This window comes from Protopterus annectens, chromosome 7.part0 (assembly GCF_019279795.1).
Source record: "Protopterus annectens isolate FY-2018-M chromosome 7.part0, PAN1.0, whole genome shotgun sequence".
Lineage (NCBI taxonomy): Eukaryota > Metazoa > Chordata > Ceratodontiformes > Protopteridae > Protopterus > Protopterus annectens.
Window position 1 is genome coordinate 297,711,423 of NC_056739.1, and position 17,938 is coordinate 297,729,360.

Below are 17,938 nucleotides of genomic sequence, written 5' to 3' on the forward strand. Positions count from 1 at the left end.
TATGCAGGATAACACATACAAAAGATGATAAGATGGTAATGCAGTATATGAAGGATAACACATACAAAAGATGATAAGATGGTAATGCAGTATATGAAGGATAACACATACAAAAGATGATAAGATGGTAATGCAGTATATGAAGGATAACACATACAAAAGATGATAAGATGGTAATGCAGTATATGAAGGATAACACATACAAAAGATGATAAGATGGTAATGCAGTATATGCAGGATAACACATACAAAAGATGATAAGATGGTAATGCAGTATATGAAGGATAACACATACAAAGAAAATGAATGGTAATGCATGCAGTATATGCAGGATAACACATACAAAAGATGATAAGCTGGTAATGCAGTATATGAAGGATAACACATACAAAAGATGATAAGATGGTAATGCAGTATATGAAGGATAACACATACAAAAGATGATAAGATGGTAATGCAGTATATGAAGGATAACACATACAAAAGATGATAAGATGGTAATGCAGTATATGAAGGATAACACATACAAAAGATCAAAAGATGATAAGATGGTAATGCAGTATATGAAGGAAAACACATACAAAAGATGATAAGATGGTAATGCAGTATATGCAGGATAACACATACAAAAGATGATAAGATGGTAATGCAGTATATGCAGGATAACACATACAAAAGATGATAAGATGGTAATGCAGTATATGAAGGATAACACATACAAAAGATGATAAGATGGTAATGCAGTATATGAAGGATAACACATACAAAAGATGATAAGATGGTAATGCAGTATATGAAGGATAACACATACAAAAGATGATAAGATGGTAATGCAGTATATGAAGGATAACACATACAAAAGATGATAGATGGTAAATAGTGTATGGAGGGGATAACACATACAAAGAAAGATGAGATGGTAATGCAGTATATGCAGGATAACACATACAAAGATGATAAGATGGTAATGCAGTATATGAAGGATAACAACATACAAATGATGATAAGATGGTAATGCAGTATATGAAGGATAACACATACAAAAGATGATAAGATGGTAATGCAGTATATGCAGGATAACACATACAAAAGATGATAAGATGGTAATGCAGTATATGAAGGATAACACATACAAAAGATGATAAGATGGTAATGCAGTATATGAAGGATAACACATACAAAAGATGATAAGATGGTAATGCAGTATATGAAGGATAACACATACAAAAGATGATAAGATGGTAATGCAGTATATGAAGGATAACACATACAAAAGATGATAAGATGGTAATGCAGTATATGAAGGATAACACATACAAAAGATGATAAGATGGTAATGCAGTATATGAAGGATAACACATACAAAAGATGATAAGATGGTAATGCAGTATATGAAGGATAACACATACAAAAGATGATAAGATGGTAATGCAGTATATGAAGGATAACACATACAAAAGATGATAAGATGGTAATGCAGTATATGAAGGATAACACATACAAAAGATGATAAGATGGTAATGCAGTATATGCAGGATAACACATACAAAAGATGATAAGATGGTAATGCAGTATATGAAGGATAACACATACAAAAGATGATAAGATGGTAATGCAGTATATGAAGGATAACACATACAAAAGATGATAAGATGGTAATGCAGTATATGAAGGATAACACATACAAAAAGATGATAAGATGGTAATGCAGTATATGCAGGATAACACATACAAAAGATGATAAGATGGTAATGCAGTATATGCAGGATAACACATACAAAAGATGATAAGATGGTAATGCAGTATATGAAGGATAACACATACAAAAGATGATAAGATGGTAATGCAGTATATGAAGGATAACACATACAAAAGATGATAAGATGGTAATGCAGTATATGCAGGATAACACATACAAAAGATGATAAGATGGTAATGCAGTATATGAAGGATAACACATACAAAAGATGATAAGATGGTAATGCAGTATATGAAGGATAACACATACAAAAGATGATAAGATGGTAATGCAGTATATGAAGGATAACACATACAAAAGATGATAAGATGGTAATGCAGTATATGAAGGATAACACATACAAAAGATGATAAGATGGTAATGCAGTATATGAAGGATAACACATACAAAAGATGATAAGATGGTAATGCAGTATATGAAGGATAACACATACAAAAGATGATAAGATGGTAATGCAGTATATGAAGGATAACACATACAAAAGATGATAAGATGGTAATGCAGTATATGAAGGATAACACATACAAAAGATGATAAGATGGTAATGCAGTATATGAAGGATAACACATACAAAAGATGATAAGATGGTAATGCAGTATATGAAGGATAACACATACAAAAGATGATAAGATGGTAATGCAGTATATGAAGGATAACACATACAAAAGATGATAAGATGGTAATGCAGTATATGAAGGATAACACATACAAAAGATGATAAGATGGTAATGCAGTATATGAAGGATAACACATACAAAAGATGATAAGATGGTAATGCAGTATATGCAGGATAACACATACAAAAGATGATAAGATGGTAATGCAGTATATGAAGGATAACACATACAAAAGATGATAAGATGGTAATGCAGTATATGAAGGATAACACATACAAAAGATGATAAGATGGTAATGCAGTATATGAAGGATAACACATACAAAAGATGATAAGATGGTAATGCAGTATATGCAGGATAACACATACAAAAGATGATAAGATGGTAATGCAGTATATGAAGGATAACACATACAAAAGATGATAAGATGGTAATGCAGTATATGAAGGATAACACATACAAAAGATGATAAGATGGTAATGCAGTATATGCAGGATAACACATACAAAAGATGATAAGATGGTAATGCAGTATATGCAGGATAACACATACAAAAGATGATAAGATGGTAATGCAGTATATGAAGGATAACACATACAAAAGATGATAAGATGGTAATGCAGTATATGAAGGATAACACATACAAAAGATGATAAGATGGTAATGCAGTATATGAAGGATAACACATACAAAAGATGATAAGATGGTAATGCAGTATATGAAGGATAACACATACAAAAGATGATAAGATGGTAATGCAGTATATGCAGGATAACACATACAAAAGATGATAAGATGGTAATGCAGTATATGAAGGATAACACATACAAAAGATGATAAGATGGTAATGCAGTATATGAAGGATAACACATACAAAAGATGATAAGATGGTAATGCAGTATATGCAGGATAACACATACAAAAGATGATAAGATGGTAATGCAGTATATGCAGGATAACACATACAAAAGATGATAAGATGGTAATGCAGTATATGCAGGATAACACATACAAAAGATGATAAGATGGTAATGCAGTATATGCAGGATAACACATACAAAAGATGATAAGATGGTAATGCAGTATATGAAGGATAACACATACAAAAGATGATAAGATGGTAATGCAGTATATGAAGGATAACACATACAAAAGATGATAAGATGGTAATGCAGTATATGAAGGATAACACATACAAAAGATGATAAGATGGTAATGCAGTATATGCAGGATAACACATACAAAAGATGATAAGATGGTAATGCAGTATATGAAGGATAACACATACAAAAGATGATAAGATGGTAATGCAGTATATGCAGGATAACACATACAAAAGATGATAAGATGGTAATGCAGTATATGAAGGATAACACATACAAAAGATGATAAGATGGTAATGCAGTATATGAAGGATAACACATACAAAAGATGATAAGATGGTAATGCAGTATATGAAGGATAACACATACAAAAGATGGTAATGCAGTATATGACGGATAACACATACAAAAGATAAGATGGTAATGCAGTATATGAAGGATAACACATACAAAAGATGATAAGATGGTAATGCAGTATATGAAGGATAACACATACAAAAGATGATAAGATGGTAATGCAGTATATGCAGGATAACACATACAAAAGATGATAAGATGGTAATGCAGTATATGCAGGATAACACATACAAAAGATGATAAGATGGTAATGCAGTATATGCAGGATAACACATACAAAAGATGATAAGATGGTAATGCAGTATATGCAGGATAACACATACAAAAGATGATAAGATGGTAATGCAGTATATGAAGGATAACACATACAAAAGATGATAAGATGGTAATGCAGTATATGAAGGATAACACATACAAAAGATGATAAGATGGTAATGCAGTATATGAAGGATAACACATACAAAAGATGATAAGATGGTAATGCAGTATATGCAGGATAACACATACAAAAGATGATAAGATGGTAATGCAGTATATGCAGGATAACACATACAAAAGATGATAAGATGGTAATGCAGTATATGCAGGATAACACATACAAAAGATGATAAGATGGTAATGCAGTATATGCAGGATAACACATACAAAAGATGATAAGATGGTAATGCAGTATATGAAGGATAACACATACAAAAGATGATAAGATGGTAATGCAGTATATGCAGGATAACACATACAAAAGATGATAAGATGGTAATGCAGTATATGCAGGATAACACATACAAAAGATGATAAGATGGTAATGCAGTATATGCAGGATAACACATACAAAAGATGATAAGATGGTAATGCAGTATATGAAGGATAACACATACAAAAGATGATAAGATGGTAATGCAGTATATGAAGGATAACACATACAAAAGATGATAAGATGGTAATGCAGTATATGAAGGATAACACATACAAAAGATGATAAGATGGTAATGCAGTATATGAAGGATAACACATACAAAAGATGATAAGATGGTAATGCAGTATATGAAGGATAACACATACAAAAGATGATAAGATGGTAATGCAGTATATGAAGGATAACACATACAAAAGATGATAAGATGGTAATGCAGTATATGAAGGATAACACATACAAAAGATGATAAGATGGTAATGCAGTATATGAAGGATAACACATACAAAAGATGATAAGATGGTAATGCAGTATATGAAGGATAACACATACAAAAGATGATAAGATGGTAATGCAGTATATGAAGGATAACACATACAAAAGATGATAAGATGGTAATGCAGTATATGAAGGATAACACATACAAAAGATGATAAGATGGTAATGCAGTATATGAAGGATAACACATACAAAAGATGATAGGATGGTAATGCAGTATATGAAGGAAAACACATACAAAAGATGATAAGATGGTAATGCAGTATATGCAGGATAACACATACAAAAGATGATAAGATGGTAATGCAGTATATGCAGGATAACACATACAAAAGATGATAAGATGGTAATGCAGTATATGCAGGATAACACATACAAAAGATGATAAGATGGTAATGCAGTATATGCAGGATAACACATACAAAAGATGATAAGATGGTAATGCAGTATATAAAGGATAACACATACAAAAGATGACAAGATGGTAATGCAGTATATGAAGGATAACACATACAAAAGATGATAAGATGGTAATGCAGTATATGATTGATAACACATACAAAAGATGATAAGATGGTAATGCAATATATGCAGGATAACACATACAAAAGATGATAAGATGGTAATGCAGTATATGCAGGATAACACACACAAAAGATGATAAGATGGTAATGCAGTATATGCAGGATAACACATACAAAAGATGATAAGATGGTAATGCAGTATATGCAAGATAACACATACAAAAGATGATAAGATGGTAACGCAGTACATGAAGAATAACACATACAAAAGATGATAAGATGGTAATGCAGTATATGCAGGATAACACATACAAAAGATGATAAGATGGTAATGCAGTATATGAAGGATAACACATACAAAAGATGATAAGATGGTAATGCAGTATATGAAGGATAACACATACAAAAGATGATAAGATGGTAATGCAGTATATGAAGGATAACACATACAAAAGATGATAAGATGGTAATGCAGTATATGCAGGATAACACATAAAAAAAGATGATAAGATGGTAATGCAGTATATGCAGGATAACACATACAAAGGATGATAAGCTGGTAATGCAGTATATGAAGGATAACACATACAAAAGATGATAAGATGGTAATGCAGTATATGAAGGATAACACATACAAAAGATGATAAGATGGTAATGCAGTATATGCAGGATAACACACACAAAATATGATAAGATGGTAATGCAGTATATGCAGGATAACACATACAAAAGATGATAAGATGGTAATGCAGTATATGAAGGATAACACATACAAAAGATGATAAGATGGTAATGCAGTATATGAAGGATAACACATACAAAAGATGATAAGATGGTAATGCAGTATATGCAGGATAACACATACAAAAGATGGTAAGATGGTAATGCAGTATATGAAGGATAACACATACAAAAGATGATAAGATGGTAATGCAGTATATGCAGGATAACACATACAGAAGATGATAAGATGGTAATGCAGTATATGCAGGATAACACATACAAAAGATGATAAGATGGTAATGCAGTATATGAAGGAGAACACATACAAAAGATGATAAATGGTAATGCAGTATATGAAGGATAACACATGCAAAAGATAATAAGATGGTAATGCAGTATATGAAGGATAACACATACAAAAGATGATAAGATGGTAATGCAGTATATGCAGGATAACATATACAAAAGATGGCAGATGATATTGTAGTATAAGGCGGGCCCCCAACTATCACTCACATTATCAGACACTAACGCATAAGCTAGATAAAACAGCTGGCAGTGATGAATGAAATGAGCTATTACTACAAAACAAAACAGCCAGCAGCACAATAAGAGCTATCCTTCCAATTAAAACAATGCAACTGACAACACAGCACAAACTCGGCCCTCTAACAGAAAACCTGATAGGTGGTTACACAAACTGTGCATATCAGCAGGACTGGTTAAAATTATTTAGGTATACAAGCAAACAAGGACAATTAGTTCATTCATTCATTCATTCATTCGGTAATTAATTAAGTTGTTTATATTTACTTATTTACTTATTTTAGAAATGTGTTTTGAGATTATCCTGATTTTTACAGAGTACTAATGACAAATACATAACTTCCAACTGCCCCTGATTATCAAAATATCCCTTTTTGTCCTTAATATTTTTGCTTTGTTCGTTGGAAAAGTTTTGAATTTCTGGCAAATCACTGGGGATTAGTCAGTCAACGATGCCAGACATTTAAGTTTCATAACCTCTTATTGTTCAGAAAATGCATATTGATGCGCAGCCTGGTGTTCTGTTAACTTATTACGTGAATTAGAGTAATGTTTAAAACCTGGCCCTGATTTTCGGCCTTTGTCCCACCTTTACTTTTGGCTTTGGACAGAAGTGTTGAGCAAAGAATTTAAGAGGTATTCGTAACTACACAGCATAACATTGTAAGAAACACCAATTGCAAAAACTTTACACATCAGATAAAACAAACTTCTGTAAAGAAAAAGGAATTCTTAAATATGTCTATGAAAATTCTTACAGTTAGAAACAGAATAACTAGTGGAAGAGAATTTTAAGAAATGCCTTGGAAATTTATACCTGACAACTCAGTCTTAAATTGAGGAAACAGATTCAAAAGTAAGTCTCAACTGAGGCCTAACCTAGTCACCCTGTTAGCTTAGTTCAACAGAAAAGTGACAGAAAAAGAAAAGAGATTGCTAAAGTTAATTTTAAAAGCAAAATACACTTTATAAAATGTATTTATCTTAAAAAAGCCCCTTTCAGACCTCTCAAGCTGAAGACATTGGAAATAGGTGCAAAGGTCTTTGAAAAGTTGGTATATCCAGCCAAACATCTAGATATATAATTAGCATAGTATCTGAATTACAAATAGTACATATCTCGTCCTGATTCCGGTAGGAATGTGAAATATTACTCAGAAACACATTTAAAATGTAGAATGTGAAAAAAATATTGTACACTATAAGAACATAATCAAAGAGACAGTGTAAAATCTACAGACTTTAATAAACTGTATTGCAAAATTCTACAGTACAAGGTCCTTTAGTTTTGCTTCTGAAAAGGGGGAGGTATAACATGCACATCTTCTTTCTTGAAATTATTGGTTCCAGTAGTATTTTTTTTTTTTTGGAATAGACAGCTTCAAAAATTCAGAAAATTGTGTGAACGGGTATATCAAGCCAGAAAATAGGAACATACTGTCAAAAACAGATACATCATATGTGGGGGTAAATCAGGCCTGAAAATAGGTATGCTCCTCCAAAATAGGGACAGCCATACCTCTCCAACTATTACCACAAGAAACCTGGACAAAGCCAAAATAACGGAGGAACAAAGGCCCTAAAATAGGGACAGTTTTAAATTTTGCTATTATAAACTTAGAAAGTTGATTAAATAACAGGTTTTGCATTAGCATGCATTTTCTGAAGGGTATTATGTCTGAACCATTAATGTCTATCATTATTTAATGACTTCAGTCCTCAATAATCTGCCATGATACCACACATTTTATAGGAAAAAGACAAAAAATGTGGGGCAAAAATATGGACATTCTGCAAAAATCTGGACAGTTGAGAGGTATGGGAACAGCTGAGACCCAAGGAACAAAGCTACAAGCAATGCATAAGTATTTAAAAGTAAGAACACAGGTCAATATAGCAACAATGTACAGGCACAAACAGTTAAAGGTAGGTGAAACATAACACAACAATGATGCAGTGAAAAATCTTTTAAATAGATTTAAGAAAAGAACTTATAACTATTTACATATAATGCAATGGATTAGGGTAGGTTGGACAGAAGGAAGAGAGAATGGGGTAATATATGGAAATGGAAGTAAAAGAAAATAAATTTAGAAATTGTAATATGAACTTATTTACATTTGATGAGTAAAACAGTGGTTATATAAGAAAAGAAATGAAAGATTTGTAAAAAATCCTTATGTATCTGCATGCTTGATTTTATGGTGAAATCATCTTTATCATTTGAAATAATATATCATGTCCAATGATGTACACAAGGGTAATAATTAAGAGATGTCGTAATAAAAGAACATAATGAATAGTAATGGTATAATATGAAGAATTAAAATAATAATATAGCACAGAATGAAAGCACATGTTTAATTTACCATGATCTGAAGATGCAGCAGTATAGTTCATAACTTATAATAATTCTTTGTGGGGAACTTATATAATACACAATATTTATATAAAATTAAGTCAGTGTGCTGACAAACGTGGGAAAATATTACTATAATTTAATGATATATGTGCATGTGTTTACTTTTACATACATACATTCCCGCAAATGTAAGTGATGGTGCATGTGAAAGGACACACACACACACACACACACACACACACACACACACACACTCAACAAACATTATCGTGATGTTTATGTATAGGGGTACCATCTTGGGAGGTGAAAGAAATTAGGCAGTTATGGACTCAGATGGACAGATGGAGATTTGACCAGTGTGGTCATACTTGAAAGCAGTGAAAACTACAGAAGATGTGAATGGGCTTGGATGTGCTTCTCATCTCTCAACTCCAGAATCTCAAAACTGACAGGTATGTCGGGATAAACAAATGGCAACACTATATGCTTTCCCTTGTGACACTGAAGTGGTATCTAGGCAGTTTCCTCACACAAAGTGTCCACAAGGTACTGGTTAACCACTGACTATCCAAATAAATCTATAGAGGTGATATGTAAGGCAGACTAGTGGAGCTTAGTAATGCAAATAATGCAGCAAATGGAAAGCACCAACGCTGACTGGGAGAAACAGGAGAACAGTCTTCAGCAAGTGGTTTGTCTATGTGGCTTTTGGGATTTTAGGAGGCTGCAGGGCAAGTTAAAAGGGGCAGGGTTGTGGCACAAGCTGGTGATGTGGATGAATCACTGTCAGGCTGACAGGAGTCAGTGGGAAAATACTGAACAAGAACTAGTGACTAATACAGTGACACATTTACTGCAGTGCTTAGGCCAGTTCTATTAAGCATATTTATAGCAGATATCATAATGAACTACAAAACAGCATTAACCCATTTGCTGACAACGTCAAGAGAGAAGTCATGCTCAAGGAGGGGCCAACCAGCTTGTACTGTGACTTACTGCATTACATTTGTGGAAGCTGAGTATTAGTGTGAAAAGTAGAAGGCTATGCACTTTGGTGAATGGATTCAGCTAAAGAGTAACAGAATTACCACAGATGACAGGACATAAAATATGCAGTTACTGTAGCTAATCATGTGATAAGGAATGTATAATGTGAGAGGACAGTAGAAAAGCTCACCAGAATGCTGGAACAGTGTGTCAGGGATGCAGATATTATGTTATTTGCTACCACTAAACTTCTGACCATTTACTCACTTCTCAAGTTTGTCACTTGGTTAGGACACTGCTACAGGTATTAATATTAAGAGAATGTCAGGAAAGCAGGAACAGGAAGAAGAGGGGCAGCCAAATGATGCAACTAGGGATACTAAAAAATGCTGCAGCTGTAGCATTACAGTTTGTCTGCTGACACTGGTTCAGGAGTTTCTTAATGGTGGCTGTTGTTAAAAATGGTCACTGGATCAGGCACGTGAGCAGGTTATGAACATTCCTGTTGATAGCTACAAAAGTCTAGCCTCAAGTTAGTCTTGAAGTCTGGATTAGTGCAGTATGCTAACAGATGCAGTCTATTAATAAGCAACATCCATGCAAACAGCAACACATCAAGGAGAAAGTAGTGCATGCCAGCAGAGACAGGAGTACATGCCAACACCAAGGGATAGCACTGCAAATTAACAACCACAGACAACAGTATACCTCAGTGTACATGTACATTAATGCATATGAATGTCCAAAGCCAAAAGTGCATAGTAATACCCCACAACAGCAATGTGTGTCAACAAACAGCTCAGAAATAATAACAGGATAAAGCTGATGACACAAGTTACTGATTTTCACAAAAATAAAAAAGCTCCAGCCTGTGATGCCACTGCAGCACAGATAATTTGATTTCAAATAGGACCTTGGGCATTTTAACAGCCAGGTAAGGAAGGTGGGAGTCAGCAGGTGATGTTGGCTCACCCACTCTGGGGGTGAAGGCGGTGGTCATTCTTGTCTGCTGCTTGCTGCTGACAAGCAGAGGCCTGCAAGTCATGAAAATACAGTGTGACAGTTGGGACATGGGCTCACACTACCAAGCCAGTGACAGAAGCCCCCACTGAGCATGTTAACAGGTACATACACATGCATTAGGAGTCACTGTAAGCCCTTACAGAGACAAGTTTGCCCATGTCAGCCACTATGTGTGGTTTGGCCTTAAATAGGAATGTCCTCACAGCCTGCATATGGAGATGCAAGTTAGAGCACAAAAGCATCCCTGGCTGCTTGGAGGATGGTCCCCCTCCAGTCAACCCTCAATCACATGCTGGGAACTCTCTACGTATGTGGAATGAATGGGGTCAAGATGGATAAGAAGGGAGCCGACAGTTTGCAGACACAGAAGAAAAAGTATATAAAAAGCCCCATCTCCCCAAATACCCATCACGCCCTCATGACTTTGTGTATACTAACACCATGGTAAGTCAAGCTCAAAGGTAAGGGGAAGACTTACATTACTTTAAAGCTCAGCAATCTGTGAGTTGGCACTGACTCCTTTATTGAAATAATGAGACTAAATGTTTTGTGCCCAATATGAAAGGACTTGAAGAAACTGTATTCAACAAAATGAATGGCTTCCCAAGACAACAACCCTAATCCCAACACTATTCAAACCTAACTTGGACCAATGGATGGGAAATCACTAATTTACCCCTAGTATGACACCTATATCCCTAATGGTCAAGGGCAGCCTGTGAATGCTTGATATGTACAAGCCTATATAGTAACTGTAAAATTCCTTGGGTGTTGACACAAGCCGCAATATTTTGGTAAATTTGGGGTAAGCTTCACTAGGCTTAAAATCGCTCTTGGGCCAATAGCCTAATAACTACCTTTGAACAGCCATAGACAGCACTGTATGTTAACACCTAAAGACAATAATGCACATCTATGCCCAGGAACACTTGTGTCCCTGAACACCAAGAGCAAGTAATACACACCAACTTGCATGGACAGAAGTGTAAATAAACACCTAGAAAAAACAGTACACTCCGATAGGCATGAACAGTAGCATGAACCAACAACCAGAAAAATCAGTGCAACAACTGTGTGCTTCAGTGACCAAGGACACAAATGCACATCATCTTTAGGGAATAGCATTGCATGCCAACACCCAAACAAAGTAAAGGATCTGCCAACACCCCTCAACAACAGTGAGGGGGTGCATTCCAACATCCAGGGACAGCACTTCACATCACAACTTACAAAAAGAATGTGTCAACACCTATTGAGAGTACACCCCAACAAGTTACAACAATAAACGCAATATCCAAGGACAGCAGTGTGTGTTAATACCTAGAAACAGAGAACAAGTCAACAATCAAAGACAGTAGTGTGTGTCAACAGCCAAGAACAGTAGTGCACACCAACAAGTTATAGTAATGCATGCCAACAAAAAGTGACAGCAAAGTACATCAATATCCAGGGACAACAGTGCAGGATAATACTCAGGGACAACATTCCACTGCAATAGCCAGGGATAGCATTAGCAGTGTACAGTAGAAATGACATTAATAGCAGCATATGACAACATTCAAAGACAACACTGAGGGACAGCATTACATATTGATAGCAATCAATGATTACGTTAAGGAAGAGAAGTGCATATCAACACCCATAGCAGCAGTGTATGATGGTATCTAAAGACAGTACCGTATATGAACACACATGAGAAATTCAGTCTGTGTTCATATCCAGAGACAGAACACTGCATGTAAACGTGCAAGAATATAGTTCGTATTCATATTCAGACACACCACTGCATATGTACACACAGGAAATGCAGTGCATATTCGTATGCACAGAAGCAGTGCATATGAACACAGGAAATGTAGAGCATGCAAACAGCCAAACACAGCAGTATGCGTCAAAGTCCAGAGACAGTAATGGATTTCAGTACCAAGAGATAGCAGTGCAAATTGACACTCAGTGATAGCAATGCATATTAGAATGCCAAAACAGCTGTACATATCAACAACCAGTTAGGGCAATGCATGTCAAAACCCAGCAACTGCAATGCATGTCAGAACACAGAAACTGCACTGCATATCAACACCTAGTGATAGAAATTGACACCAGCACTCAGGAAAGAGAAGTGCAGATTAACATCCAGAGACAGCAGTGTATGTCATTTCCTAAGGACAGCAATACAGATCATGACCTATGAACAGCAGTACTCACCAGCATCCATGTCAAAAAACAAGAAAAGAAATACACGTGATCACCAAGAGACAACAATATACTATCGTAAAACAGCAATCCATGCCAACACGCAGGGACAGTAGTGTATAAAACCAATAAAAAGAGTACATGTCAACACCCAGGAAAAGCAATTCATTAGTAACACCAAGGGACACATACAGAAAGTAGTGCACAGTAGCACCCAGGAGCAGGAGTGAAAGTCAGCACTCAGCAGCAATATACAGCAGTGCATACGAAAATCTAAAGACACCACTGCTATCGAACTCAAAAGAATAGCAGTGCATGTGTCAAAAGACAGAGAGAGTACTATGTGTCAACTTTTAAGGCTAGCTCTGCATGCCAACAAATAAGTAGAACAATGCAGCAGTGCAGGTCACCACCCAGAGACAGCAATTCATGTTAACACCTAAGGACAGCAATGTATGCAAACATCTATAGGCAATAGTGTGTGTAAATATCCATTGTTAACAATGTGCACTAATACAAAGAAACAGAAAGCGTTAACGCATACAGAAAGAAATGCATGCCAATACTCTGAGAGAACAGTGCACCCCAAAACCCAGAAACAATACTTTATGGCAACCAGAAAACACACTGCACATAAAACATCCAGAGACAGCAGTGTATCCCTACACAAAGGGACAGCAGGGTATGCTTAAATAAGCCATACCAAGACCAGAAACTGGACAGGAGTGTGATATCGGGGTACAAGATTATTTCAGGGATATGTGAAAGGGTTATTCTGCGTAGGAAGAACAAAGAAGGAAGGAGGACAAGGAAGCACAGGCAGCAGATAGATGGGACCACCTGCTTCCTGCATCTCAAAAAGTACTTTCCCATAGAGAAGGCTGTGGATCAATTGAAATGACTATAGAATGGGTGGAGGTGAAAGAATCCATAAAGGATTTCAAAAGCATAGCACAAGTAGAAAAGGGGGGAGGGGAAGTCAGAGTTGGAGGACAAGTAGAATGTTACATGCTCTTAAAATATAAAAATAGAAAACTAGATGGGTTTAATGTCTTCTTTTACCATCAGGCAAATTAACTATGATGTAAATGAGGAGCAGTGTATGATTACAGAAAGGGACATCAATACATGACAAGATCCAGGGAGAGCAATGCATGGCACCACCGAGAGACAGCAAAGCACAACAACATCCAAAGGCTGCAGTGCATATCAATACCCAAGGGCAGTTGTCTGCTGCAGTGACATAACACCCAGACTAAGAAGTATATAGCTGCATCTTGGGACAGCAGTGCCTGTCATGACCCAGTGGTAGTGTATGCTGATACTCAGAAACAGATGTGCCCTTTAGCAGCCAGCGACAGCAGTGTAAGTTAACATCCAGAGACCGAACGTTTGGTCAGTATACCTAGGTACAGGTGTGCACACTGATACAAGGAAAAGTAATGCACACTAACAGCTATGGGCAACAATGTCCATCCAAGTCCAAGCACAGTAATGCAAGATAATATGCAGAAAGAGCAAAGCACCTCAACGCCTAGGGATGGTAGCACAAAGATATATTTATAACCACAGAAAGAAGTGAATGTTAACACCAGGGGAGCAAAAGCAAAAACAAAAACATAAGGAGTGTAGCATATGATAATACTTTTGGACAGAAGTCCATCTCTACACTCATAAACAGCAGTGAATGTCAACACCAGCCAGAGACAATATCTAACACCCGAATACAACAGTGTAGCCAACAGCCACCCACAGCAGTCAACACAACGGGGCTCATCACTGTATGCCAACAGTTACAGATAAAATGCAAGGAAAAAAATACAGGGAAGAAAATGTTAGCATGCTAGGTGAAGTGCAGCCTTCCTTTTCTGTAAAGTTGATATAACTTATTAGCTAGTGCCCCAGAACCCTGCTTCATAGTATACTATTACAGCAATCTCCTAAAACACCATACTATGATTTAAATAGAAAGACCTATGCTGGTGCAGATAAAGGGAGAATAGACCAAAGTGGACAGCAAAGAGGCTATCAAAAATAAATTAAAAAAACAAGAATAATTTGGGTTCCAAATTCTAATAATTCAATAAAGTATACACATAAAAGACCAGCAATGTCATATGACAAAGACTGAAGGAGAAAGTATCTAACTGAAAATTGTAAAGTACAGTATCATTGATCTGAAGACATCCTGGCCATTAATTCAGACAATTACACTACCATAAGCTGTTGGAATATTCATTCGCATCCATCTGTTGTTTGTCTACAGAATCAGTGCAGTTTTGACATCTTCAATCTCTAAGACAGTGGTGTGGGTAATGAATACCATATCCACAAACTTGTGCTATGTCAGCAACTTAACCTGAGGAGTAACTATGAATCAGTACCTTTCAGAAAGCTGCTACAATACATCACACCTGTCACGCTCTTGTATGTAGACTTCTATGGTTATGGATTCCATACCATAGTCTGTTCTTGCCACTGTGTCAGGAATGTGCATTATAGCCTAGCTAAAATAATGTGCCTTCATCTAAGGAGGAAGGAAAGAGATAAAAAGGCAGTGTAAACCCCTTTGTCTTTACCCCATATCAAAGCTGACCAGTGTGTGGTTAGAGTGTCACATAGCCGCTTTTAGAGCAGTTTCATTTGACTGACAGACACATTTTATGAGTTACACGTCAATGCATTTCTATGTACTTTCAGCATAAGTACAGTCAATGGTCAGTGGTTAAAATGCTCCCATAGTGTGTTTTACTAAAGCCAAGTATAATGTAACACTGTAGAACAGCTATTAATAATAATTTTTCAGTAGCTTTAAAATGCATTGTACATTAATGCAGCTAATGGTCTTTTCAGAATTTCAAATTCACAGCAACTAAAAATGCTACAACTTTTAATCTATAAGATGGCTTGAACCTCTACAGTATCCCTGTTTCCTACTGTGAATGAAGACCAGCCCCAACATTACATTGCACTGCCTGAGTAAAATAATGTTAAAGATTAAAAATTACAGATAATTTATAAGCGTGTAAGGTCCACAGCAGTAATACATTCTAATGCAATGGACCCCTTGGGTCAGGTTACATCCTTAAGATGGTACCTGCAAAACTTAACAAAAAAATGGAAATTAAATTAAAAAAAAAAAAGATGTGGATAGATCTCAGACTTGTTATTCCAGAAACTGAGGTTCAAATCACAATGTGGTTACTTACAGTTTGGCACTGAGCGCAAACTCCGTAACTTCTCAATGCTTCATCTATCACTGTAATAAAACACAAGCAGAAAAATGCAACTGGTGAGTAGAAACCTTGAAACTCAGTTTAGCTGCCATAATTAAAGAAAATTAGCCAACAGAAAAGAATGCCTCACACTCTATAAGAAAATGTTTACAGAGATGACCTGATGCTGCTGCCTCAAAAGGCATAAATCATTAGTTATTTCTTAGACGTACAGCATCCATCATTAACCTCAGGCAGATGAGGTACATTCTTGTAGTTTCTGTCTAATACTGTTAAATTCACAAATGATTGCATAAAACTGACTCATTTTAACAGAATACCAGAACCATCAGAGGAAATAAAAATTTAATTAAAAGTGTTAAGTAGAATTTTTTTTTGCAATTCCCCCTGGATAAGAAATTAAAATCAATCATTGTCGTATAATTCTGATAAATAACCCAGTATCTGTAAACACATAAATTATAGTAAATACTCAGAGAATCTGTGAACCAGTAATTCCGTAGCTGTCTTTGTACTCACCAGGATGGCTTTGTCAGAGCAAGCGCTGCCTGCTGCCTGCTAGTTTTTCACAGAGGCAGTCATTAAATTCGTTCCCATCAGGTGAAATATATGTAGAACCTGGCTAGTCTCTGTCACCTCTCTTGCTCTTTCTGTCCGTCTTGCTTTCAGTCTCCTTCTCTGTATTTCTCTCGCTGTCCCTCCCTCCCACCCTCTCCTGGGAGACTGCAGCCCTTAATAAATGGAAAAAGAAAGCAAGAGATAACAGTGGGAACTGAGGCAATCAGCCACTGACTACAGGAATCCTATTGCTTTAATCTGTTCTTTCCTACATGAGTTGAAATACAATTAGGTACAGCAGTTTCTCTCGACTGCTTCTTTTCTCGCTGGTTGCTTCTCTCTCCACATAGCTTCGGATATGCCTTTTCCGAACTCAAAGTTTAAGGTCAGCCTGCTGCTATCAGAATAGTGCCCGAGTAAGAGTTTCATGTTTTGGGTAAATTCACAGCCATATGGTGCTGTCATTTCCCCTATTATGACGAGCTCGGGATGTAAGCAGACAGGTAATTATGCCAGCAGTGAGGTATGTGGTGGAGGGGGGCTGGTAGTCAATCAATTAATTCATTCATTATTTGTTTCAACAATTAATTGTTACAAACATACTTCCAATACACAAAAACACAAACTGACAGAATAACACCAGAATAAATATGAAAACGCAAAACAGGAAATTTCCAGTATCTTAACAGTTTATTTGCTGATGTTTAATATTATTGCTGTGAAAAAAGAATAAGCAATAGCAAATAAATCATGCTATACAC

General features: G+C 35.9%; 1 protein-coding gene across 1 annotated transcript in view; it reads right to left on the reverse strand.

Moving 5' to 3' along the window:
* The window catches only part of KLHDC8A (kelch domain containing 8A), a 581,975-nt gene extending 564,665 nt beyond the window's left edge, over window positions 1-17,310 (reverse strand). The window contains exons 1-2 of the mRNA XM_044076810.1: window positions 17,139-17,310; window positions 16,593-16,642 (exon numbers count right to left, since the gene is read on the reverse strand). The gene's annotated coding sequence lies outside the window, so the exon portion shown is untranslated. The remainder of the gene's footprint in view (window positions 1-16,592; window positions 16,643-17,138) is intronic.
* Window positions 17,311-17,938: the final 628 nt, after the last annotated feature.